Source organism: Mustelus asterias, chromosome 24 (genome assembly GCF_964213995.1).
Source record: "Mustelus asterias chromosome 24, sMusAst1.hap1.1, whole genome shotgun sequence".
Classification (NCBI taxonomy): Eukaryota; Metazoa; Chordata; class Chondrichthyes; order Carcharhiniformes; family Triakidae; genus Mustelus; species Mustelus asterias.
In genome coordinates, this window is record NC_135824.1 from 59,251,785 (window position 1) to 59,278,946 (window position 27,162).

Below are 27,162 nucleotides of genomic sequence, written 5' to 3' on the forward strand. Positions count from 1 at the left end.
TGGATAGCGGCAGCAATATGTAAACACAGCAGAGTGCCACGGGGCTAACTGAATATCGAGTCTTTGAACAGTTGCCCCTGTGTGGGAGGGGAAATCCCTGGGCTGCTGGTGTGGCACACAAGGACACGTGCAACTGGGAATGATGTGGAGGACCAGTTTTATCACCAAGCTTATTCTGTAGATCAATCATAGAATCATAGAATCCCTACAGTGCAGAAGGAGGCCATTCGGCCCATCGAGTCTGCACCGACCACAATCCCACCCAGGCCCTACCCCCACATATTTACCCACTAATCCCTCTAACCTACGCATCTCAGGACTCTAAGGGGCAATTTTTAACCTGGCCAATCAACCTAACCCTCACATCTTTGGACTGTTGGAGGAAACCGGAGCACCCGGAGGAAACCCACGCAGACACGAGGAGAATGTGCAAACTCCACACAGACAGTGACCCGAGCCGGGAATCGAACCCGGGACCCTGGAGCTGTGAAGCAGCAGTGCTAACCACTGTGCTACCGTGCCGCCAGTATTCTATAGGAATATTTAATTGGTGTGTTACAAGATGATCAGAGGATTAGCTAGCGTGGATAGTGAGAGCCTTTTTCCTCGGATGGTGTTGGCTAGCACGAGGGGACTTAGCTTTAAATTGAGGGGTGAGAGATATAGGACAGATGTTAGAGGTAGGTTCTTTACTCAGAGAGTAGTAAGGGCATGGAATGCCCTGCCTGCAGCAGTAGTGGACTCGTCAACATTAGGAGCATTCAAATGGTTATTGGATAAACATATGGATGATATTGGAATAGTGTAGATTAGAGGGGCTTTAGATTGGTTTCACTGGTCGGCGCAACATCAAGGGCCGAAGGGCCTGTACTGCGCTGTAATGTTCTATGTGTGTAGAATCATAGAACAATACAATCCAGAAGGAAGCCATTTGGCCCATCGTGCCTCTTTCGAAAGCTACCCAATAAGTCGTCCTCTGTTGCTTCCTTGCAGCAATGTCAAATTTTCCCCTTCAGATATTTGTCCAATTTGCTTTTGACTGTCAAATCAGTTTCATTACCCTTTTCATGATGTGGAGATGCCGGCGTTAGACTGGGGTGGGCGCAGTAAGAAGTCTCTCAACACCAGGGTAAAGTCCAACAGGTTCATTTGGTAGCACGAGCTTTCGGAGTGTCACTCCTTCATCAGGTGAGTGCCCACTCACCTGATGGACTTTAACCTGACGTTGTGAGGCTCCTTCCGTCACCCTTTTCAGGCAGTGCATCCTAGATCATAACCACTCTCTCCAAAAACTTTTTCCCCCTCATCTTTCCTCCAGTTCTTTTGCCAGTTGCCTTAAATCTTGTTACCAACCTGTCTTCCACTCAAAACAGTTCCTCATTATTTGTTCTTGTCAAAACATTTCATGATGGTTTGCTTTTGTGTGTAATAGCCAAATAGTCCCATCATTGAAAGCCGTGTACTTACCAATAATGTTAGATATTCCAAATACTCTTTAGACATAACCCAAGTCTTAAGGGGCAAAATGGCTAGTGAATTTATATATAGATGCTTTACAAGTAAGTGCATAGAATATTAAAATGTAACGTGCCCTTCTGCTGTACTGAAATCCCTGTGAAAGTGTTGAAGTATTGTCTATTGGAGAGTTGCTGAAACTGCTGTAATGTGATACAGCTTTGTTTCAATGGGCAGCATGGTGGCACAGCGACTGGCACTGCTGCCTCAAAGCCAGGGACCCAGGTTCAATTCTGGCCTTGGGTGACTGTGTGGAGTCTGCATGTTCTCCCCGTGTCTGCGTGGGTTTCCTCTGGGTGTTCTGGTTTACTCCCACAGTCCAACAGGTTAGGGGGATTGGCCATACTAAATTGGCCCTTGGTGTCAGGGGGATTAGCAGGGTAAATCCATGAGGTTAGGGGGATAGGACCTGGGTGAGATTGTTGTGGGTGCAGACTTGATGGGCCGAATGGCCTCCTTCTGCACTGTAGGGATTTTATATTTAGCAATTTAAACAACAAAACTGGCAAATGAATGCTTGTTTATTGGATTGCAAGTTTAAAATGGTGTCTATTTGAAAGTAACTTGCATTTTAAAATGCTGTTCCTTTTGGTGATGTGCAATACTTTTGAGTTCCTGCCAATTGTATTTTAAGCGTAAACTCCCTACTGAAAGGGTTGTGCCATTTTTTGGAAGTGGTAATGAGTAATTAATTAGACATTGCATTGTAAATACTCCCTCCAGCAATCCACATCGCGAAACCAAGCCATGGAAACCCTTAAGGTCTGTGTTATGCCAACAGACTGCAGTTGCCCTTTGCTCAGCCATGGGGAAATCAGTCAGGGTTCCTGCTATTGAGTAAAAGGTGTAAGATCAGGTTTGGCTGTATCGACCACTATTTCCCACCGCCACTGGATAAATGCCTTGACGATCCTCACTTTAAAGTTTATTAGTCACAAGTAGGCTTACATTAACGCTGCAATGAAGTTACTGTGAAAATCCCCTAGTCGCCACACTCCAGCGCCTGTTCAGGTACATTGGCCATGCTAAATTCTCCCTCAATGCACCTAACCAGCACGTCTTTCGGACCGTGGGAGGAAATCGGAGCACCCGGAGGAAAACCATGAGTGTAGATATGACAAGTGGCCACTGGTTAAAGCAGCAGAAAGTCTGGACTGGTCTGGCTGACTAAAAATCAACACAGTTGTAGGGGGAGAGGGAGAATGGAGGAGCGGGGGGGGGGGGGAAACTAAGCAAATAGTAAAATCTTCTCAATCTTTAATTGGGGCGGCACAGTGGTTAGCACTGCTGCCTCACAGCGCCAGGGACCCGAGTTTAAGTCCGGCCTCTGTCTGTGTGGAGTTTGCACGTTCTCGCTGTGTCTGCATGGGTTTCCTTCAGGTGCTCCGGTTTCCTCCCACAGTCCAAAGGTGTGCAGGTTAGGTTGATTGGCCATGCTAAATTAACCCTTTAGTGTCGGAGGGTTAGCAGGGTAAATCCGTGGGGTTATGGGGATAGCACCTGGGTGGGATTGTGGTCAGTACAGCTTCAATAGGCCGAATGGCGGCCTCCTGCACTGTAAGGATTCTATGATTTAACTCTTCCACACTCTAGACCCTTCTGGGTTGAAAACCCATTCTTCCGCAATGAATTGTATCAATGAAGGAAAAAGGGTGACACAGTGGTTAGCGCTGCTGCCTCACAGCGCCAGGGACCCAGGTTCGATTCCAGGCTTGGGTCACTGTCTGTGTGGCGTCTGCACGTTCTCCCCGTATCTGCGTGGGTTTCCTCCTACAGTCCAAAATGTGCTGATTAGGTGGACTGGCCGTGCTAATTTGCCCCTCAGTGTACTCAAAAACAGACACTGGAGTATGGCGACTAGGGGATTTTCACAGTAACTTCAATGCTGTGTCAATGTAAGCCTCCTTGTGACCATAATTAATAAACTTTTATACTTAAAAATGTGAGGTAACTCCCCTCTCCCCCTTTGGTCAGCAGTAGGTTTTTAAACCCATTCCCATCTGTTTAGTGTATTTTCCACCAGTGTACCAGCTTGCTGTCGCGTAGGGTATTATTCATGCTGCCGACACGCAGGCAAACAATGTGATCTTGGAGACATTGGTGCAGACTGCAGGTGAACTGTGTCCTTGCATGTTCTGCATGCGTGGATCAGATTTATGAGATCTTGAGATGTCACTTTGTTTTCCATGTGATTTCAATGACCTGTTCGCCAGCGGTTATTTAAAGTTTAGGAAGGCAACACGAGAAGACTGAGCCAAGACGGTACTGGAGCCTGATACTTTAGCATATTCTCAAAGCCGTTCTCCTTTGCATTTCCCACCTGCCTGATCCGGTGGTTCGATTGCCATTTCTTTTCCTTCTCCCATTTGAGGCACCCATCGTCAGCATCATGCATTCAGTGATCAGAGAAATCCTACAGTGCAGAAGGAGGTCATTCGGCCCATCGAGTCTGCACCGACCGCAATCCCACCCATGCCCTATCTCCGTAACACCATGTATTTACCCTGCTAATCCCCCTGACATTAAGGGCAATTTAGCATGACCAATCAACCTAAAGTTTATTTATTAGTCACAAGTAAGGCTTACATTAACACTGCAATGAAGCTACTGTGAAATTCTCCTAGTCGCCACACTCTGGCGCCTGTTCGGGTCAATGCACCCTAACCAGCACGTCTTTCAGACTGTGGGAGGAAACCGGAGCACCCGGAGGAAACCCACGCAGACGCGGGGAGAACATGCAAACTCCACACAGACAGTGACCCAAGCTGGGAATCGAACCGGCGTCCCTTGTGCTGTGAAGCAGCAGTGCTAACCCACTGTGCCACCATGATGATATAATACAGCTGATACAGAGTGAGACCTCTACTCTGCCTCAACGTTGCCTCAGCCCTGAGCTGGAGGCACACTTTCTCACACCAGCCACTCTGAATGAGATTGCCAGTGAGTTTGGAGGCACATTAAAGCTGTTGTGTCGACTGAAGCTGCATTTATAGATTGTCCTTCGTGACCTTGGGGTGCCCCGGAGTGCTTTATAGACAGTCAAGTACTTTTTGCAATGTAGGAAATGCAGCAGCCAATTTGTACATGGCAAGCCAGCACCAATAACAATCCTATTCGTTGAGGCATCAACATTGTTCAGAAAACTATGCAGCATTCCCCTGCTTTTCGAAATAGCCATGATGGGTGGTACAGTGGTTAGCACTGTTGCCTCACAGCGCCAGGGATCCAGGTTCAAATCCAGCCTCTGGTCACTGTCTGTGTGGAGTTTGCACGTTCTCCTTGTGTCTGTGTGGGTTTCCTCCGGGTGCTCTGGTTTCCTCCCACAGTCTGAAAGACGTGCTGGTCAGGGTACATTGACCCGAACAGGCGCCGGAGTGTGGCGACTAGGGGAATTTCACAGTAACTTCACTGCAGTGTTTATGTAAGCCTTGCTCCTGACTAATAAACTTTTACTTTAGGTTGATTGGCCATGCTAAATTGACCTTGGTGTCATGGGGGCTAGCTAGGGTAAATGCATGGGGTTATGGGGATAGGGCCTGGGTGGGATTGTGATCGGTGCAGACGCGATGGGCTGAATGGCCTCCTTCTGCACTGTAAGATTCCATGTGTTGATGCTGGCGTTGGACTGGGTTGGGCACAGTAAGAAGCCTCACAACACCAGGTTAAAGTCCAACAGGTTTATTTGGAATCACGAGCTTTCGGAGCGCTGCTCCTTCAGGACTTTTGGGCGGCACGGTGGTTAGCACTGCTGCCTCACAACACCAGGGACCCGAATTTGATTCCCGGCTTGGGTGACTGTTTGTCTGTGCGGAGCCTGCACATCCTCCCAGTGTCTGCGTGGGTTTCCTCCGGGTGCTCCAGTTTCCTCCCACAGTCCGAAAGACATTGGGGTGCATTGGCCGTGCTAAATTCTCCCTCAGTGTACCCGAACAGGCACCAGATTCTGGTGACTAGGGGATTTTCACAGTAACTTCATGGCAGTGTTAAGGCTACTTGTGACATTAAAACTTAAACTTGAGAGGCTGGAAAGGACCTCGGTTTGGCACCTCCGACAGTGCAGTGCAACCTCCACAGTCCTGCTCTGGGAGTGTCCCCCTAGGTTGTGTGCTCTGTTACTCGGAGTGGGACTTAAACTAGAAACTTTTAAGGTGAGAGAGCTGCCCACTGAGCTAAGACTGAGCTCTGAACTGAGGTCGCTCACAATGGAGATTTTCACCTTCTCAATTGGTGTCAGGGAGTGTGGGTGTCTGCGATACCCTGTAGGGAATTTGGGAGAAACTTCATTTCCCAGACAATGATTGAATGTGAAACTCAATGTCGTATGAAGTAGTTACGGTGAATAGCCGAGACATCATTTGAAAAATACATTACATGAAGAAGAAAAGAATAGAAGGATATGCTAATAGGGTTAGATAAGCTAGTTTGTGAGCAGCTTCTATGGAGGATAAATATCGGTACGGATCAATTGGATTGGTTGTAAATGGCATATCCATGTTTAAAAGTTCATTTATTAGTGTCACAAGTGAAGCTTGCATTAACACTGCAATGCAGTTACTGTGAATATCCCCTAGTCGCCACAGTCCGGCGCCTGTTCGGGTACACTGAGGGAGAATTTAGCACGGTCAATGCACCCTAACCAGCACATCTTTCAGACTGTGGGAGGAAACCGGAGCACCCGGAGGAAACCCAAGCAGACACGGGGAGAACGTGCAAACTCCGCACAGACGGTGACCCAAGCCTGGAATTGAACCTGGGTCCTTGGCGCTGTGAGGCAACAGTGCTAAGCACTGTGCCACCCGCATCTGTTTAAATTTTGAAGTCTATTTATTACATTCTTGTTGGAGATGCACAACTGCTGGATTCATAGAATCCCTACAGTGCATGAGGAGGCCATTCAGCCCATCAAGTCTGCACTGACTCTGTAACAGAGTATCCTATGATATGGAGATGCCGGTGTTGGACTGGGGTAAACACAGTAAGAAGTCTAACAACACCAGGTTAAAGTCCAACAGGTTTATTTGGTAGCAAATGCCACTCCTGCGGGAAGTGTAGACAGAGTCAATGGATGGGAGACTGAGTGGCGTTTGCTACCAAATAAACCTGTTGGACTTTAACCTGGTGTTAGACTTCTTACAGAGTATCCTACCCAGACCCCCTCTTTTTTGATTTGATTTATTATTGTCACATGTATTAACATACAGTGAAAAGTATTGTTTCTTGCGCGCTATACAGACAAAGCATACCGTTCGTAGAGAAGGAAAGGAGAGAGTGCAGAATGTAGTGTTACAGTCATGGCTAGGGTGTAGAGAAAGATCAACTTAATGCAAGGTAGGTCCATTCAAAAGTCTGACAACAGCAGGGAAGAAGCTGTTCTTGAGTCTACGTGTCCTCAGACTTTTGTATCTTTTTCCCTACGGAAGAAGGTGGAAGAGAGAATGTCCAGGGTGCGTGGGGGTCCTTAATTATGCTGGCTGCTTTGCCGAGGCAGCGGGAAGTGTAGACAGAGTCAATGGATGGGAGGCTGTTGATTTTTTTCCCCCCCATCCTATCCCCGTAACCCCACATTTACCATAGCTAATTTGTTATTTTGTGTGAACTGTCTTCCGCTCACACCCAGGGTCACTTGTGCTGGGCTTTGGTGGCAGGAGGGTCAGTGCTGAGGGAGAGGGTCTTTGCAAAGATTAGTCGTGGCCCAGGCTGCTTGGGGAGTGAAGCAGATTCCAGCTCGGGGCTCTGAGCGTTTTGTAAGAGGCTCGAAGCTGCATGAAACTCCACTCCTGCGGTTTGTGTCTGATGAAGGGGGCGTCGCCGTGCTTTGCCAAAACGTCACGAAACTTGTTTTGAGTGGCTCAGGGACCGGACCAACGAAACTGGTGTAACACAATCCCCGAGACTGACTGACTGTCGGGAAAACATTGACCTCTTTATCTGGGAGGCTGAGCGGAGTATGAGGAAATGTTTCTGTCTTGCAGAGTGGCCAAAATTGCTGCCGCCTTGGAGACAAAAGCTGGTCGGTCATCTTGAAGAAGCGGCAAGCCTGTGAGGTAAGTGCCTGCCCCTGACTCGGAGTTGTTGAGCCTTCTAACCCAGTTTTGTGTGTGTGTGTTTCCCCCCCCCCCCCCCTGCAATGGTGTCGGAGAGCTATCTGTTAATGAGTCACCGATTTTAAACACAGCATGGCTGTGGAAAAAATGCAGCAGAGAGGCCCAGCGAAAGCTGCCGGTATAATGAGGGCCCGCACCTTCCTTACACACAGCCAGGGTAGGAATCAAAACCCACCGTAGATTATGCTTGTGTGGGACTGGAGATGTGAGGAGTTTACATAACAACATGTTAAGAGTTTTAATGGGGGGAGGGAAGGGGTGGGGGTGGGGAGAGAGTGCTGGGAGATTTTTTCCCTACGGATGGGGACCTTGTGTGGAATGAGTGGGTGAAATGTGAGATCATCGAAGCCTTTAAACTCATCAGCAGTTGGGGCATTGTGATAGAATCCCACTGGGACACATTCTCCCCTGCACTGATGCACACTCAAACTCACATTCACAAACACACTTGTGTTCATTCAATCTCGCACGTAGACTATCACAGTGTGAGGTGTTTCTTCGTGTCTCTGTCTGTGTGTGTGTGTGTGTCTTACACACACACAGTGTCTCTCTGTGTCTCACACAGGCGCGCGCGCACACTGTCTCTGTGTGAGATACACACGCACAGAGAGACACACACGTGTGTGTGTGTCTGTGTCTCTCTCTCGCTCTCTCTGGGTGTGTGTGTCTCTCTCTCTGGGTGTGTGTGTCTCTCTCTCTCTGGGTGTGCGTGTCTGTCTCCTCTCTGTGGATGTGTGTGTGTGTCTCTCTCCCTCTCTCTCCCTCCCTCCCTCTGTGTCTGTCTCTCTCTCTCCCTCCCTCTGTGTGTCTGTCTCTCTCTCTCTCTCCCTCCGTCCGTGTGTCTGTCTCTCTCTCGCTCTCTCTGCCTGCCTGCCTCCCTCCCTCCCTCCCTCTGTGTGTCTGTCTCTCTCTCTCTCCCTCCCTCTGTGTGTCTGTCTGTCTCTCTCTCTCTCCCTCCCTCTGTGTGTCTGTCTGTCTCTCTCTCCCTCCCTCTGTGTGTCTGTCTGTCTCTCTCTCTCTCTCTCTCCCTCTGTGTCTGTCTCTCTCCCTCTGTGGGTGTGTCTGTGTCTCTCTCCCTCTGTGGGTGTGTCTGTCTCTCTCTCTTTCTCTCTCTGGGTGTGGGTGTGTCTCTCTCTCTCTCTGTGGGTGTGTGTGTGTCTCTCTCTGTGGGTGTGCGTGTCTGTCTCTCACTCTCTCTCTGTGGGTGTGTGTGTGTCTCTCTCTGTGGGTGTGCGTGTCTGTCTCTCACTCTCTCTGTGGGTGTGTGTGTCTCTCTCTCCCTCTCTCTCTCCCTCCCTCCCTCTGTGTCTGTCTCTCTCTCCCTCCCTCTGTGTGTCTGTCTCTCTCTCTCTCCCTCTGTGTGTCTGTCTCTCTCCCTCTGTGGGTGTGTCTGTGTCTCTCTCCCTCTGTGGGTGTGTCTGTGTCTCTCTCTCTTTCTCTCTGGGTGTGTGTGTGTCTCTCTCTCTCTCTCTGTGGGTGTGTGTGTCTCTCTCTCTGTGGGTGTGCGTGTCTGTCTCTCACTCTCTCTCTGTGGGTGTGTGTGTCTCTCTCTCCCTCTCTCTCTCCCTCCCTCCCTCTGTGTCTGTCTCTCTCTCCCTCCCTCTGTGTGTCTGTCTCTCTCTCTCTCTCTCCCTCCCTCCCTCTGTGTGTCTGTCTCTCTCTCTCTGTGGGTGTGTCTGTGTCTCTCTCCCTCTGTGTGGGTATGTCTGTGTCTCTCTCTCTCTCTGTGGGTGTGTGTGTCTCTCTCTCTCTGTGGGTGTGTGTGTCTCTCTCTCTCTGTGGGTGTGTGTGTCTCTCTCTCTGTGGGTGTGCGTGTCTGTCTCTCACTCTCTCTCTGTGGGTGTGTGTGTCTCTCTCTCCCTCTCTCTCTCCCTCCCTCCCTCTGTGTCTGTCTCTCTCTCCCTCCCTCTGTGTGTCTGTCTCTCTCTCTCTCTCCCTCCCTCTGTGTGTCTGTCTGTCTCTCTCTGTGGGTGTGTCTGTGTCTCTCTCCCTCTGTGGGTGTGTCTGTTTCTCTCTCTGGGTGTGTGTGTGTCTCTCTCTCTGTGGGTGTGTGTGTCTCTCTGTGGGTGTGCGTGTCTGTCTCTCACTCTCTCTCTGTGGGTGTGTGTGTCTCTCTCTCCCTCTCTCTCTCTCTCCCTCCCTCTGTGTCTGTCTCTCTCTCCCTCCCTCTGTGTGTCTGTCTCTCTCTCTCTCTCTCTCCCTCCCTCTGTGTGTCTGTCTCTCTCTCTCTGTGGGTGTGTCTGCGTCTCTCTCCCTCTGTGGGTATGTCTGTGTCTCTCTCTCTCTCTCTCTCTCTGTGGGTGTGTGTGTCTCTCTCTCTCTGTGGGTGTGTGTGTCTCTCTCTCTGTGGGTGTGCGTGTCTGTCTCTCACTCTCTCTCTGTGGGTGTGTCTGTGTCTCTCTCCCTCTGTGGGTATGTCTGTGTCTCTCTCTCTCTCTCTCTCTCTGTGGGTGTGTGTGTCTCTCTCTGTGGGTGTGTGTGTCTCTCTCTCTGTGGGTGTGCGTGTCTGTCTCTCACTCTCTCTCTGTGGGTGTGTGTGTCTCTCTCTCCCTCTCTCTCTCCCTCCCTCCCTCTGTGTCTGTCTCTCTCTCCCTCCCTCTGTGTGTCTGTCTCTCTCTCTCTCTGTGGGTGTGTGTGTCTCTCTCTCTCTGTGGGTGTGTGTGTCTCTCTCTGTGGGTGTGTGTGTCTCTCTCTCTGTGGGTGTGCGTGTCTGTCTCTCACTCTCTCTCTGTGGGTGTGTGTGTCTCTCACTCTCTCTCTGTGGGTGTGTGTGTCTCTCTCTCCCTCTCTCCCTCTGTGTCTGTCTCTCTCTCTCCCTCCCTCTGTGTGTCTGTCTCTCTCTCTCTCTCTCTCCCTCCCTCTGTGTGTCTGTCTCTCTCTCTCTCTGTGGGTGTGTGTGTCTCTCTCTCTCTCTCTCTGTGGGTGTGTGTGTCTCTCTCTCCCTCTCTCTCTCCCTCCCTCCCTCTGTGTCTGTCTCTCTCTCCCTCCCTCTGTGTGTCTGTCTCTCTCTCTCTCTCCCTCCCTCTGTGTCTGTCTCTCTCTCTCTCTCTCTCTCTCTCTCCCTCCCTCCCTCCGTGTGTCTGTCTCTCTCTCTCTCTCCCTCCCTCCGTGTGTCTGTCTCTCTCTCTCTCTCTCTCCCTCCCTCCCTCTGTGTCTGTCTCTCACACAGACAGACACAGGGAGAGAGAGACATACACGCACACACAGACAGAGGGAGAGAGACATACACAGACAGAGGATGTCTCTCTCCCTCTGTGTATGTCTCCCTCTCTCTCTGTCTGTGTGTGTGTGTGTCTCTGTCTCTGTGTATGTCTCTCTCTGTCTGTGTGTGTCTCTACCTCCCCATCTGTCTGTGTGTGTGTGTCTCTCTCCCCCTCTGTCTGTGTGTGTGTGTCTCTCTCCCCCTCTGTCTGTGTGTGTGTGTCTCTCTCCCCCTCTGTCTGTGTGTGTGTGTCTCTCCCCCTCTGTCTGTGTGTGTGTGTGTGTGTCTCTCCCCCTCTGTCTGTGTGTGTGTCTCTCTCTCGCTCCCTCTCTCTCTCCCTCTGTCTGTCTGTGAGTCTGTCTCTCTCTCTCTGTCTGTGTGTGTGTCTCTCTCTCCGTGTGTGCGTGCGTGTGTGTGTGTCGCTCCCTCTCTCTCCCTCTGTCTGTCTGTGTGTGTGTCTCTCTCCCTCTGTCTGGCTGTGTGTGTGTGTCTCTCTCTCTCTCTCTGGCTGTGTGTCTCTCTCAGCGTCTCTCCTCGTCACATTGCACCCAATCCAGTATTGTCCATGGAACTAATTACTTTCTGTTCCGCCCTTTTTGTGTCTCTCTCCCTGGGCGTTGCTTTATGCAGGGTTACAGTTTTATGGACAGTACTAGATCTTCAGTGCCTCACCAAAGTGGCTGCTTATTGGGAAAGGCTGACCATTTGAGTTTTAAACGGCTCAGAGTAGAGGGTAACACAGCCAATCCTGTCATCACCACTCTGTCTGGCTCAGGCTGGAGAGAAATAGCACAATAATTTATTCAATAATCCTCCTAAATCTACCTGTTCCAAAATTGCTAATTCTTCGGAAATGTTGAAAATTATTTATCGAATTCTTACAGTGCAGAAGGAGGCCATTCGGCCCACTAAGCCTGCACTGACTCGAACCCAGGCGTAGCCCCGCTAATGCACCTAGCTCCACATCTTGGGACACTAAGGGGCAATTTAGCATGGCCAATCCACCTAAGCTACACATTTTTGGCCTGTGGGAGGAAACTCGCGCAGACAAGTTCATAAGATATAGGAGCTGAATTAGGCCATTCGACCCATCCAGTCCGCTCCGCCATTCGATCATGGCTGATATGCTCCTCATCCCCATTTTCCTGCCTTCTCCCCATAACCCTTCACCCCATTCCCAATTAAAAATCTGTCCAACTCCTCAAATTTACTCACTGTCCCAGCACCCACCGCATTCTGGGGTAGCTAATTCCACAGATTCACAACCCTCTGGGAGATGTAGTTTCTCCTCAACTCTGGCAGAGGAAGAACGTGTAAACTCCGCACAGACAGTCACCCGTGGCCGGAATTGAACCTGGGTTCCTGGCGCTGCGAGGCGGCAGTGCTATTGGGCCGCCCGCTGCCCAGGGTGTGCGCCCATGCGTGCCTTAGAGTCACATAGAATCCTGCAATGCAGAAGGAGGCCATTCGGCCCAACGAGTCTGCAGCGACCACAATCCCACTCCGGGGGCCCCACCTCCCCAGTCACCCTGTCACCAAAGGGGCAATTTAGCATGGCCAATCCACCAAACCTGCACATCTTTGGACTGTGGGAGGAAACTGGAGCACCCGGAGGAAACCCACGCAGACATGGGGAGAACGTGCAGACTCCACACCGACAGTGACCCAAGCTGGGAATCGAACCCGGGTCCCTGGCGCTGTGAGGCAGCAGTGCTAACCCGCTGTGCCACCGTGCTGCCCCTTCTTTGCACTTCTCAGATCCAGCATTTGTTTTTCACTGTTTTTTGCCAGCTGTTTGTTTTTGACGCAGTCGCCCCTGATTGGGATTCCTGTCCGCCGCCTGGATGTCATTTTCCACTCCTCACTGAACCTCTCTTCAGTGCGGTGTTCGCAGTCGATGTAAAATTTCAGTTTGTGCCGCAGTTCTGTACCCTTGGCCGCCTGTTAGTTGATTAAAGGCAAACAGTGTGGGGGGGGGGGAAAAACCAAAAATGAGTGGAAAAATGGAGGTGAATGGTCGTTTGGCGTGTGGAGCCAGAGTTTCTCTCTCAGGTGACAGTGGGAGAAAAGGTGTGTGAAATGGTTTTGAATGGAAAGGAAGCCAGGAGTTGTTATGCACTGAGGAGTAATGGGGAAACTCCAAGAGACAATTGTGTAATAATTTTGATAGAAATGCTACAAATAAACATTCTGCTTCTCGCCCCTTCGTTTGCTGGAGGGCTTAATTTCTTTATGCTGTTTATCATGTATTTACCCAAAGATTGTTCTCGTTCCACCTTCTCCCCTCAGTGTCAATTTAATCGACACTTAAACAGTAGGGTGAAATGATAAAGTTCATGATATTAAATTTGGGCGGCACGGTGGCACAGTGGTTAGCACTACTGCCTCACAGCGCCAGGGGGCCCGGGTTCAATTCCAGCCTCGGCTGACCGTTTGTCTGTGTGGAGTCTGCACGTTCTCCCCGTGTCTGCGTCGGTTTCCTCCCGGGTGCTCCGGTTTCATAGAAACATCGAAGATAGGAGCAGGAGGAGGCCATTCGGCCCTTCGAGCCTGCTCTGCCGTTCATCACGATCGTGGCTGGTCATCCAACTCAGTAGCCTAATCCTGCTTTCTCCCCATAGCCTTTGATCCCATTCGCCCCCAAGTGCTATATCCAGCCACCTATTGAATACATTCAATGTTTTGGCATCAACTACTTCCTGTGGTAATGAATTCCACCCACACTTCAAAGATGTGCGGGTTAGGTTGATTGACCATGCTAAATTGTCCCTTAGTGTCAGGGGAATTAGCAGGTAAATGCATGGGGTTATGGGGATAGGGCCTGGGTGGGATTGTTGTCAGTGCAGACTGGATGGGCCAAATGGCTTCTTTCTGCACTGTAGGGATTCTGAATGGATTTACTATTGTCACATGTATGGGATAGTGAAAAGTATTGTTTCTTGCGCGCTATACAAAGCATACCGTTCATAGAGCAGGAAAGGAGAGCATGCAGAATGTAGTGTTACAGTCCTAGCTGGGGTGTAGAGAAAGATCAACTTAATGCGCGATAGGTCCATTCTGATGGCAGCAGGGAAGAAGCTGTTCTTGAGTCGGTTGGTACATGACCTATGATAAATATGTTAGGATCGTGTTTAGGGATATAATATAAATTCACAATATTTACTCTTTTTTTCTGATTTGGAAATCCTGAAAGTGTTCTTCCATCCTTCCAGATATGTCATCCAATCTAATCCTCCTCCTCCCAAGATCATTGCCTTGAAATCAAGGCCCTTTGCTCTGTCTCCCTCTCTCTCGTCCCCTCTTTGATTTTCAAAACAGTTTCTTTCCTTGTCTGCCTGACTCTTCCATTCCTGCCTCAATCTCTACCCTTTGTTTTTTTTTAAAAAAAACCCCAAGCTTGTTCCCACCTAACCACTACTTCCTGACTCACTATGCAGCGAGCTCTTTATGTGGTAAATAATCTTCTCAAAAGATCAACTTGACAGATGAAAATATTGCCACAGAGAATAGTCGGAGCTTGTTGAAAGCAAACATTGCCGTGAAGGATTTGTTTGAGGCAAATGGAACAACTCCTTTTGGGTCACTGTTGATCTCAGCAGCAGCACCAAGACTGATCAAGTCGGAATTGCACTCATTCGCAGCTTGTGGGACCTTCCTGTGGTCAAATTGGTTGCAATGTTTGGCAACATAACAGTGGGGAAAATTAAATCACCCCACTACAAAAACCAAATACCGTGGATACTGGAAGTCTGAAATAAAAACAGAAGTGTTGGAAACACTCATCAGGCCGGGCAGAAACCGGTGAGAAACCGAGTTCATAGAATCCCTGTAGTGCAGAAGGAGGCCATTCAGCCCATCGAGTCTGTACCGACAACAATCCCACACGGGTCCTATCCCCGTAACCCAATGCATTTACCCTGCTAGTCCCCCGGCACTATGGGGCAATTTTGCATGGCCAATCCACCGAACCCACGCACCTTTGGAATTAATGGACGGAATTTTACCGACCTGCCTGCCATGGGAATCGGAGCGGGTGAGGGACGGAGCCTGGGAAGATCCTTTGACCTTGGGTGGGTTTTTATGGGTTTCGGCACGAGCAAGGCTGTAAAAGCCCACTCAATATTTCAGTTCGAGATGAGCTTTGATCATTTTTCTAATTAAAGGTTGCCTTGGCCTGACTCATTAACCGTTTCTCTCTCCACAGACACTGCCTGACCTGCTGAGTCTTTCCCACACTTATTTTTTTGTTTTTACTTTGTATTGATTTCCGTTGTTATAGCAATAGCTGACGTTGTTATTGTACTATAATATTTTTCTTTGTTGTATAAAGGAAGAATGATTGCTTTAGATTTCTGTAGTGCCTTCCACAACCGCAGGACCTGGGTTCGATTCCCAGCCTCGGGTCACTGTCTGTGTGCACATTCTCCCCGTGTCTGCGTGGGTTTCCTCCAGGTGCTCCGGTTTCCTCCCACACTCCAAAGATGTGCGGGTTAGGTTGATTGGCCATGTTAAATTGCCCCTTGGTGTCAGGGGGATTAGGAGGGGAAATGCGTGGGGTTACAGGAATAGAGCCTGGGTGGGATTGAGGTCGGTGTAGACTCAATGGGCCGAATGGCCTCCTTCTGCACTGTAGGGATTCTATGACATCTTGAAACACTTCGCTGCTAATGACAGACTTTTGAAATGTAGTCACTGTTGTAATCAGCATACCCTATAATTTTATTCTTGCAAGCGGGCAATTTGATTAAATGTGCATTTTAAAAATTTATTGCTTAGAATTGTTCTGCATTCCCAATAGCTTAGTGACCAACAAGGCAATGGTCAAGTGGTGTTATCGCGAGACTATTAATCCAGAAACTCGGCTAATGTTCTGGGGACCTGAGTTCGAATCCCGCCACGGCAGTTGGTGGAATTTGAATTCAATTAAAAAAAATCTGGAATTAAGAATCTACTGATGACCGTGAAACCATTGTCGGGAAAAACCCATCTCGTTCATTAATGTCCTTTAGGGAAGGAAATCTGCCGTCCTTACCCGGTCTGTCCTACATGTGGCTCCAGAGCCACAGCAATGTGGCTGACTCTCAACTGCCCTCCAAGGGCATCTAGGGATGGGCAATAAATGCTGGCCAGCCCATGCCCCCAAATGAATAAAGAAAATACAAGTGCACAGCCTGCGCAGGGGCCTTCAGGCTGCACAGTCGCGCAGCTTAGATAGGGATATCAGTTGTAATATAATAGATATTACACCCACTTACGCACAGCAAGCTCTGACAAACAATACTGTGATAGTGACCAGATTAAATATGTCGAAGGATAAATCTTGGCCAGGGCATCGGCGAGAACAACCCCTGCTCTTTGGAATAGTGGCACGTGATCTCTTACGCCCACCTGGGAGAGCAGACGAGCCTCTCTTTAACGTCTCATCCCAGTGTCTGCCTCCGACAGTGTGACAGAGGGGTAGAGGGTGTTGTTGGACAGTTACTGGCAGAAAGCCAGATATGGGGATTAGATTTTAAACCATTCCTGGCAGCTCAGCCTCTGTGAATAAATGATTATCTGGGCTGTTTTCCATAGTGCCTTAAGCCACTGACTGAGCTGGAGAGAATCACCAGCCTCCACCCCCGTGACCTTCTGTAAGCAGGAAGCCAGGGAACAGTAATCATTCGAGTGAAATAGTTAGATATTGATGGGATAATGGACCTCCTCGTTAGAATTACACAAATAAACCAAGCCTCAGTTGGGTATGTTTCATATTCTTACTGATTTTGGCACCTACGCTACAAGGGTTGATGTACTTGCCACTTGTTTCCTCGAGTACCATTCCTGTGATGCAGACTGGCTTCAGATGTGGTGTGGTGGACAGCACTGTCGCCTGTAAAGGTTTGGACAGTTATTGGAAAAACTGAGGGAGTGTTGCATTGCTGAAAGGTGCTGTACTTCAGATAAGACTTTCAACCTTCTTGAGTGGCACTGCTGCCTCACAGCGCCAGGGACCGGGGTTCAATTCCGGCCTCGGGTGACTGTCAGTGTGTGGAGTCTGCACGTTCTCCCCGTGTCTGCGTGGGTTCCCTCCGGGTGCTCCAGTTTCCTCCCACAGTCTAAAAATCTGTAGGTTAGGTGGATTGGCCTTGCTAAATTGACCCTTAGTGCCCCAGGATGTGTAGGCTAGGTGGATTAGTGGGGTAAATATATGGGGTTACTGGGATAAAGCCTGGATAAGATGCACTGTTGGACAGTAGGTGCAGACTAGATGGACTGAATGGCCGCCTTTTGCACTGTAGGGATTCTGATTCTCTTTCAGATGGATGCAAGAGTTTCCACGACTCTCTTTGGAAAATGTTTCTCAATGCTTGCGAGCAGTTTGTTTTTCCAAATTTTGTTTTATTCTCGAACCGTAGCACCATAGAATCCCTACAGTGCAGAAGGAGGCCATTTGGCCCATTTAGTCTGCATCGACTCTCTGAAAGAGCATCTTACCTAGGCCCACTCCCCCTGCCCTATTCCCGTAACCCTGCGCATTTACCATGGTTGATCCACCTTACCTTCTTTGGACTGTGGTAGGAAACCGGAGCACCCGGAGGAAACCCACAGAGACATGAGGAGAATGTGCAATCTCCACAAAGACAATCATCCAAGGCTGGAATTGAGTGCAGGTCCCTGGCGCTGTGAGGCAGCGGTGCTAATCGCTGTGCCGCCCAGTGTAATCTTTTCAGGTGCTTTTATAAATTACCAATCTATGCCTTGTTTACTTTTGTGATCTTTGGAGAATCTGAACGCCACAGAACGCCATCATTCGGCCCCTTGTGCTTCTGCTAGACCTTTGACAGAACAGTTGTGCTTGGCGCCATATCCTGGCTTTTCATTTTGAACCTCAAATATATAAAATCCCTACAGTGCATAAGAAGGCCATTCGACCCAATCGAGTCTGCACTGACCACAATCCCACCCAGGCACTATCCCCACATCCCCATGCATTTACCCTAGCTAGTCCTCCCGATACTAAGAGGCAATTTAGCCTGGCCAATCCACCTAACCTGCACTTCTCTGAATCTGTTCAATTCCATTTTAAAAATCATTTATGGAATCGGCTTTCGCTACCTTTTAAAAGTAAAGTTTATTTATTAGTGTCACAAGTAAGGCTTACATTAACACTGCAATGAAGTTACTGTGAAATTCCCCAAGTCGCCACACTCCGGCGCCAGTTCGGGTCAATGCACCCAAACCCGCACGTCTTTCACAATGTGGGAGGAAACCGGAGCACCCGGAGGAAACCCACGCAGACACGGGGAGAACGTGCAGATTCCACACAGTGACCCAAACCAGGAATCAAACCCGGGTCCCTGGCGCTGTTAGGCAGCACTGTGCTACCGTGCTGCCCCAGATTTCAGCACTCCAGATTGTGACAACTCCCGAGTTTGAAAAATAAATTCTCCTCCCCTCCCCTCGATCTTTTGTCAGCGATTTGAATCCATGGCATCTAGTTTTTAACCCATTTTCCAGGGGGGAATAATTTTTTCTCTGGTTACCCACTCTCATCCTATTTGTACATTTAATTAGTTACTTAGCTGCCTCTCTGATTCCCTGTCGACTTGTATCAGTCTGCAAGAATCTTGCCCTTGCATTTCCCCTTTTAATATTTCCCCCAAACTTTTAAGCATGACCTTTTACAACCACCGTGCAGCGTTCAGGTAACCCATTGCAGGCAGGTGGTGGAACCTGGAATTATCTTGTCTCTGCAGCTCACTTGCTAAATGATTCATTAGGGGCTCCCTATTTTGTGATTTTTTTTTTGTATATTCAACAATCCTCTTTCTTCACAGACTTCAATCAGGTCACCCTTCAGTTTTCTCTTTTCTAGAGACTGGTTCCCCAGACTGTTCAACATTTCCTGAGGGTTAAACGCTCTCAGCTGTGGTGAATCTTTGTTGCACATTCTCCAGTGCAGCACGGTGGCACAGTGGTTAACACTGCTGCCTCACAGCGCCAGGGACCCGGGTTCGATTCCCGGCTTGGGTCACTGCCTGTATGGAGTCTGCACATTCTCCCCATGTCTGTGTGGGTTTCCTCCGGGTGCTCTGGTTTTCTGCCACAGTCTGATAGATGTGCTGGTTAGGGTGCATTGGCCGTGCTAAATTCTCCCTTGGTGTACCCGAACAGGCACCGGAGTGTGGCGACTAGGGGATTTTCACAGTAACTTCAAGTTTATTTATTCATGTCACAAGTCGGCTTACATTAACACGGCAATGTAGTTAGTGAAAATCCCCTAGTCGCCACACCCCAGCGCCTGTTCGGGAACAAAGAACAAAGAACAGTACAGCACAGGAAACAGGCCCTTCGGCCCTCCAAGCCTGTGCCGCTCCTTGGTCCAACTAGACCAATCGTTTGTATCCCTCCATTCCCAGGCTGCCCATGTGACTATCCAGGTAAGTCTTAAACGATGTCAGCGTGCCTGCCTCCACCACCCTACTTGGCGGTACACTGAGGGAGAATTTAACACGGCCAATGCACCCTAACCAGCATGTTTTTGGACTGTGGGAGGAAACCAGAGCACCCGGAGGAAACCCACGCAGACACGGGGAGAACGTGCAAACTCCACACAGACAGTCACCCAAGCCGGGAATCGAACCCAGGCCCCTGACACTGTGAGGCAGCAGTGCTAACCACTGTTGCCCAAACTTCATTGAAGTGTTAATGTAAGCCTACTTGTGACATTTATAAATAAACTAATAAACCATCTTCACCCTTGCTCTCCCGTACTTTAAACCAATCTGTGTAAAATGCAGATTGGTTTAAATTACTTTGGTAGACATTGTTTCAGCTTCTGTTGGATATAAAATGTGCTGCAGTTTATTTTTAACCTGGTAACACTGTTCCGCCTAGAGTGTAATGATGCTTCCCTGTTCATACATTCAGTCTCTCCTGCCTGCTGTGCTGCCCATGGCTTATGGAAATTTTGCTACGTGCATAGATTCCATCAAGGTTTCTGCTTGTAAATCTTCCTGCATTTAGTGGGGGGTTTACTTTGGGAGAATCAGTCCTAATACAGTGTTCCGAGCACGAGAGCAAAATACCGTGGAAGCTGGAAATCCAAAATAAAAATACAAAACCCTGGAAATGGTCAGCAAGTGGCAGATTGAGTTTAATTTCGATAAATGTGAGGTGATACATTTTGGTAGATCGAATCGGGGCAGGACTTTGTGGGCGGCACGGTAGCACAGTGGTTAGCACTGCTGCTTCACAGCTCCAGGGACCTGGGTTCGATTCCCGGCTTGGGTCACTGTCTGTGTGGAGTTTGCACATTCTCCTCGTGTCTGCGTGGGTTTCCTCCGGGAGCTCCGGTTTCCTCCCACAATCCAAAGATGTGCGGGTTAGGTTGATTGGCTATGCTAAAATTGCCCCTTAGTGTCCTGGGATGCATAGATTAGAGGGATTAGTGGGTAAAATATATGGGGGTAGGGCCTGGGTGGGATTGTGGTCGGTGCAGACTCGATGGGCCGAATGGCCTCTTTCTGTACTGTAGGCTTTCTATGATTTCATGACTTACTCAGTTAATGGTAGGGCACTGGGGAGAGTTACAGAACAAAGAGATCTAGGGGTACAGGTTCAAAGCTCCTTGAAAGTGGAGTCACAGGTGGACAGGGTGGTCAAGAAGGCATTCGGCATGCTTGGTTTCATTGGTCAGAACATTGAATACAGGAGCTGGGACGTCTTGTTGAAGTTGTACAAGACATTGGTAAGGTCACGCTTGGAATACTGTGTACAGTTCTGGTCACCCTATTACAGAAAAGATATTAAACTAGAAAGAGTGCAGAAAAGATTTACTAGGATGCTACCGGGACTTGATGGATTGAGTTATAAGAAGAGGCTGGATAGACTGGGACTTTTTTCTCTGGAGCGTAGGAGATTTAGGGGTGAGCTTATAGAGGTCTACAAAATAATGAGGGTCATGGATAAGGCAGATAATCACCATCTTTTCTGAAAAGTAGGGGAGTCTAAGACTAGAGGACATAGGTTTAAGGTGAGAGGGGAGAGATACAAAAGGGTCCAGAAGGGCAATTTTTTCACAGAGGGTGGTGAGTGTCTGGAACAAGCTGCCAGAGGTAGTAGTAGATGCGGGTACAATTATGTATTTTAAAAAGCATTTAGACAGTTACATGGGTAAGATGGGTATAGAGGGATATGGGCCAAACACGGGCAATTGGGACTAGCTTAGTGGTAAAAACTGGGCAGCATGGGAAGTTGGGCCAAAGGGCCTGTTTCCATGCTGTAAACCTCTGACTTTAAGTCAGGTAGTGTCTGTGGGGAGGGGGGGAGCAGAGTTAACTTTCTAGGTTGGTAACCTCTCGTTAAGGCTGAGTTTTATTTCGGAGAACAGGAGGGAGCTTCAAGAAATAGCACAGTCAACAAATCTGGCTGCACACAAACATTGCTATCTTTGGAGTAATGTAAAAGGGACAAATCTTAAAGTACTTTGTTACAGCATGTTGACCTCCTCGATTACTCCATTAATGAGAATTTATTTCAAACAAACGTTAACCTGGGTTTTGATTCAGTGACCCAATATGGAATCGAACCCAGGTCCCTGGTGCAGCAGTGCTAACCACTGTGGGTCCGCCAGTCTTTGGGGTTTGGATTATGTTGAATTTATGGCACAGAAACAGGTCGTTCAGCTCAAAAGGTCTCTGCTGGTGTTTGCACCCCATACCAGCCTCCTACCCTACTCCCATCTCCTCCTGTCAGCATATCCTAATCTTTCCTCCCTTGTGTTTCTCGAGCTTCCTCTCAAATGTTTCTGTCCCTTTGGCCTTTTACTCCCTGTGGTAGAGAGAGTTTTCATCCATCTCTGGATGCAGACGTTTTCCCTGGATTCACAATCCTATTGTGTTTATTGGTGACCGTCTCATATTTATGCCCCCACTGTTGGTATCGCCTGTCAAATAGCAAAATCTTCTCTACATCGAACTCCTCAATCCCATTCATAAATTTGCAATCCTCTATTATTCCACACCTTAACTTTCTCTGTTTGTGCCCTGATCTGCTCCGATTTTCTGATAGTTCCAGTGTTTCATCTTCTCCCAGTGCCTCTGCGTTCTGTGTAATTATGTAGACTGGAAATGTGCAGTGTACTCGTGTGGTTTAACCAAGGTTTGGGTTCATTGTTTGTTGTACATGATGTTCATCAGACTTGAGTAGAGTGCAGTGGTTCACACAAATTACTGAAGGCAGTGTTTGGGATTTGTTAATATCGTTTCAAACTGAGCTCTCTGTCATTCTTTTACTGTGTCCTAACTCGCACCAAGTCCCTTTCACCTTTCACCTTTACTACATTGACCCCTGGCTAGCAACATCACAACGTCAAAAATTTTAGCCTGGATTTGATTTATTATTGTCACATGCATTGGGATACAGTGAAAAGTATTGTTTCTTGCGCACTATACAGACAAAGCATACCACTCAGAGAGAAGGAAAGGAGAGAGTGCAGAATATAGTGTTACAGTCATAGCGAGGGTGTAGAGAAAGATCAACTTAATGTGAGATAGGTCCATTCAAAAGTCTGATGGCAGCAGGGAAGAAGCTGTTCTTGAGTCGATTGGTACGTGACCTCAGACTTTTGTATCTTTTTCCCGACAGAAGAAGGTAGAAGAGAGAATGTCCGGGGTGCGTGGGGGTCCTTGATTATGCTGGCTGCTTTTCCGAGGCAGCGGGCAGTGTAGACCGAGTCAATGGATGGGGGGCTGGTTTGCATAATTTGTGTTCAAATTAGGGGGAGATGGGTGATACTAGACAAATAATCTAAATGTCCAGTTAATACTCTGGAACGGGGGGGTTCGAATTCCCACCATGGCAGCTGGTGAAATTTAAATTCAATTAATAAGACCTGGAATTGAAAGTTGTCTCAGTAACGGTGACCATAAAGCTATTGTCGATCATCATAAAACCCATCTGGTTCACTGAGTCCCTTCAGGAAAGGAAATCTGCCATACTTACTTGGTCTGGCCTATGTGTAACACAGCAATGTGGTTGACTTCAAATTGCCCTCTGGAATGATCGCTCAGTTCAAGGACAATGAAGGATGGCCTTTGCCAACAACACCCACATCCTTTTGAGGTTTTATAAGGCTTTGTTCAGACCCCATTTGGAATATTGTGAACAATTTTGGGCCCCATATCTAAGGAAGGATGTGCTGGCCTTGAAGAGGGTTCAGAGGATGTTCACAAGAATGATCCCTGAAATGAAGAGCTTGACGTATGAGGAGCATTTGAGGCCTCTGCATCTGTACTCGATGGAGTTTAGAAGGATGAGGGGGAAGCTCATTGAAACTTGCAGAATACTGAAAGGCCTGGATAGAGTGGACGTGGGGAAGATGTTTCCATTAGTTGGAGAGACTCCGGTCCGAGGGCACAGCCTCAGAGTAAAGGGACGACCCTTTAGAACTGAGATGAGGAGGAATTTCTTCAGCCAGTGTGTGGTGAATCTGTGGAATTCATTGCCACAGAGGAGGCCAGGCCATTGAGTGTATTTAAGACCGAGATAGATAGGTTCTTGATTGGTAAGGGGGTCAAAGGTTACGGGGAAAGGGCGGGAGAATGGGGTTGAGAAATTTATCAGCCATGATTGAATAGTGGAGCAGACCCGATGGGCCGAATGGCCTAATTCTGCTCCTATATCTTATGAAAGAAAGAAACTCCCTATTGCTTTGTCTCTTCCTATTTCTAACCTCCTCCAACCCTCTGAGATCTGTCCTCCTGCAGTTCTGGCTCCTTGAACCTTCCTGATTTTAATCAATCCACCATTGAACAAAGAACAATACAGCACAGGAACAGGCCCTTCGGCCCTCCAAGCCCGTGCCGCTCCCTGGTCCCAGCTAGACCATTCTTTTGTATCCCTCCATTCCCACTCCGTTCATTGGTGGCCATGCCTACAGCTGCCTGGATGCTAAGCTCTGGAATTTCATCCCTAAGCTTCTCCCGTCTCTTTCCTCCCTATAAGATGATCCTTAAAATCTTGGACCAAGTGTTTGGCAACTTGTTCTCCCATTTCCTTATGTGGCTTGGTTTCAAATGTCCAGGGATGCTCCTGTAAAGCATTACATTAAAGACACTTAATAAAATGATTTGCTTTTATACTTGATAAACACTTAATAAAATAAATTGCTTTTGAGAAATTCCAACCAAAAGACTGAATGTTGGGTGTGATTTTACGATGAGTGACCAAGGTTTTTAACTTTTTTTTGAAAAGAAACCCATCAATTAAAACTTTTATTTTAGAATAAGATCTTAATGGTGGGTGGGGGAATGGATTTAAAAAGAGATCTACCCGAGTGTGAATTGGCCTCTACAGGTTTCGTGCTCTCGATCAAAAGTCCGAGGTCACGTACCAACTGACTCGAGAACAGCTTCTTCCCTGCTGCCATCAGACTTTTGAATGGACCTACCTCGCATTAAGTTGATCTTTCTCTACACCCTAGCTATGATTGTAACACTACATTCTGCACTCTCTCCTTTTTCCCTTCTCTATGAACGGTATGCTTTGTCTGTATAGCAGGCAAGAAACAATACTTTTCACTATGCTAATACATGTGACAATAAATCAAATCAAAAAATCACTTCCAGTGACCCAACTGTGTATTGTACGGATACTGCTCTGAGATGGATATTAATTTGTGGGGCATGGGTGTCACTGGCTGGGCCAGCATTTATTACCCATCCCTAGTTGCCCGAGGGCAGTTGAGAGTCAACCACATTGCTGTAGCTCTGGAGTCACATGTAGGCCAGACCGGGTAAGGACAGCGGATTTCCTTCCCTAAAGGACATTAGTGAACCAGATGAGTTTTTCCGACAATGGTTTCATGGTCATCAGTAGATTCATAATTTCAGGTATTTTTTTATTGAATTCAAATTCCACCATCTGCCGTGGCGGGATTCGAACCCGGGTCCCCAGAACACGAGCTGAGTTTCTGGATTAATAGTCAAGTGATAATACCACTAGGCCATCGCCTCCTCTAGCTATGATACGTTGCAATGGCTGAACATTTTGTATGCTGCCCTTTCTGCTGGGAATGTGTAAGTAAAGTTAATGGCTGTCTGCTGTTACCCTACACAATAGAATTGTGTGTTGAATTGATTTTCCTCTTGTAGAGCAAACATCCCAAAAGCCTCCTCTGGGTCTCTGCCCTATAATAACATTTATCATTTACTAGGAAGAGTAGTGTCTGTCACATGAACCTACAATGGATTCAAGTTGGTACGTTACACTGCAGACAGGACATTTTTCCTGTTCCTGATTGTGCTTTGTGTGTAATCATTGAACCTGTGTCGGCGGCACAGTGGTTAGCACTGCTGCCTCACAGCGCCAGGGACCTGAGTTCAGTTCTGGCCTTGGGTGACTGTGTGTGGAGTCTGCACCTTCTCCCCGTGTCTGCGTGGTTTTCCTCCCACACTCCAAAGCAGGTTAGGTGGATTGGTGATGCTATGGATTGGTGGGCGGCACAGTAGCACAGTGGTTAGCACTGCTGCTTCACAGCTCCAGGGACCTGGGTTCGATTCCCGGCTCGGGTCACTGTCTGTGTGGAGTTTGCACATTCTCCTCGTGTCTGCGTGGGTTTCCTCCGGGTGCTCCGGTTTCCTCCCACAGTCCAAAGATGTGCGGGTTAGGTTGATTGGCCATGCTAAAAATTGCCCCTTAGTGTCCTGAGATGCGTAGGTTAGAGGGATTAGCGGGTAAATATGTAGGGATATGGGGGTAGGGCCTCGGTGGGATTGTGGTCGGTGCAGACTCGATGGGCCGAATGGCCTCCTTCTGCACTGTAGGGTTTCTAAATTGTCCCTTAGTGTCCCGAGATGTGTCAGTGAAAGGGATTAGTGAAGCAAGTAGGTGGGGTTACGGGGATTGGGCCTGGGTAAGATGCTCAGTCGGAGAGTTGGTGCAGAGTCGATGGGCCGAATAGCCTCCTGCACTGTAGGGATTCTGTGAAATTCAGTACGTCTCTCCCTGACCCTCCTGATTATGTTGACTGCTGCTGTTAAGTGGGAGAGGTCACCTGCCAATACCTAAACTAGGTAACCATTATTCGTCTGCGTACTGACGCTTTTTTTTTAAACAGTGCCAGTCCATTCCTGCCACATCACATCACAAGTTCACGTGCAGATTCACTGCTACCCTTACTCCCACCTAGACTTAGATCAGTTACTCAACATAGACCAAGGATTAGGTTGATTGGCCATGGTAAATTGCCCCTTAGTGTCAGGGGGATTAGCAGGGTAGTTACATGGGAATAGGGCCTGGGTGGGATTGTTGTTGGTGTAGACTCAATGGGCCGGATGGCCGCCTTCTGCACTGTAGGGATTTTACGATTGAAGCTTTCGTAGAATCCCTACAGTGCAGAAGGAGGCGATTCGGCCCATCGAGCCTGCACTGACCACAATCCCCCTCTGGCCCTATTCCTGTAACCCTTTCCAAGTGTGTATTGCTTGCAGTTTACACTCTATCTCTAACTGTCTCCAAGCACATACCCTTCATACTCTCAATGCTTCTGATACTTAATCTCCCATTCATCCCCTCGCTCCTTTCATCCATGCATTGGCAACAGTGCACTTAGGCCCAAGGTGAGGTTCCTTCGTCCCCCGTTTTGCAGACCCAGCCCTTTTCAACTCCTGACTAAAGCAGTTGACCCTCCCAATCATTTCCCACGACCCTCAGTGCAGTGCAAGAGAGGACATTTATCTACGTTAAAAATACAACCTACTGGGCTGTCCAACTCTGCAATTTTTTCAAAACTCTCAAATACTTGACTGTTCTGTTTACTGGCGTACTATATAAATTAGATGTTCACTTCTGTCCTGTTCAGTACCAGTCCTATACTGTATGTTGTGTGTGTTCGTCCCATTCCCTTACTGTATTTCACAAGTTCCCTGTCACCTCAGATTGATCCTCTGTCTTAAAGTTTATTTATTAGTCACAAGTAGGCTTACATTAACACTGCAGTGGAGTTACTGTGAAAATCCCCTAGTCGCCACACTCCGGCACCTGTTCGGGTACACTGAGGGAGAATTTGGCACGGCCTAACCAGCACATCTTTTGGGAGGAAACCAGAGCACCTGGACAAAGCCACACAGACACGGGGAGAACGTGCAAGCTCCACACAGACAGTAACCCAAGCCGGGAATCGAACCTGGGTCCCTGGCGCTGTGAGGCAGCGGTGCTAACCACTGTGCCACCCCCGTGCTGTTTACAACAGTGGCTAGCCCTGGACAAATCTATTTCCCACATTCTACGTTGCTTGTGAGCTGGATTTCTTTTCACTGCTCTGAAGCATTGTCGCTAATTTGTCATCTACTTCAC

General features: G+C 48.3%; 1 protein-coding gene across 1 annotated transcript in view; it reads left to right on the forward strand.

The window, feature by feature from the left end:
* The window catches only part of LOC144511117 (serine/threonine-protein kinase PAK 4-like), a 142,676-nt gene that overhangs the window by 47,647 nt on the left and 67,867 nt on the right, over positions 1-27,162 (forward strand). Inside the window, exon 2 of the mRNA XM_078241093.1 lies at positions 7,488-7,559. The gene's annotated coding sequence lies outside the window, so the exon portion shown is untranslated. The remainder of the gene's footprint in view (positions 1-7,487; positions 7,560-27,162) is intronic.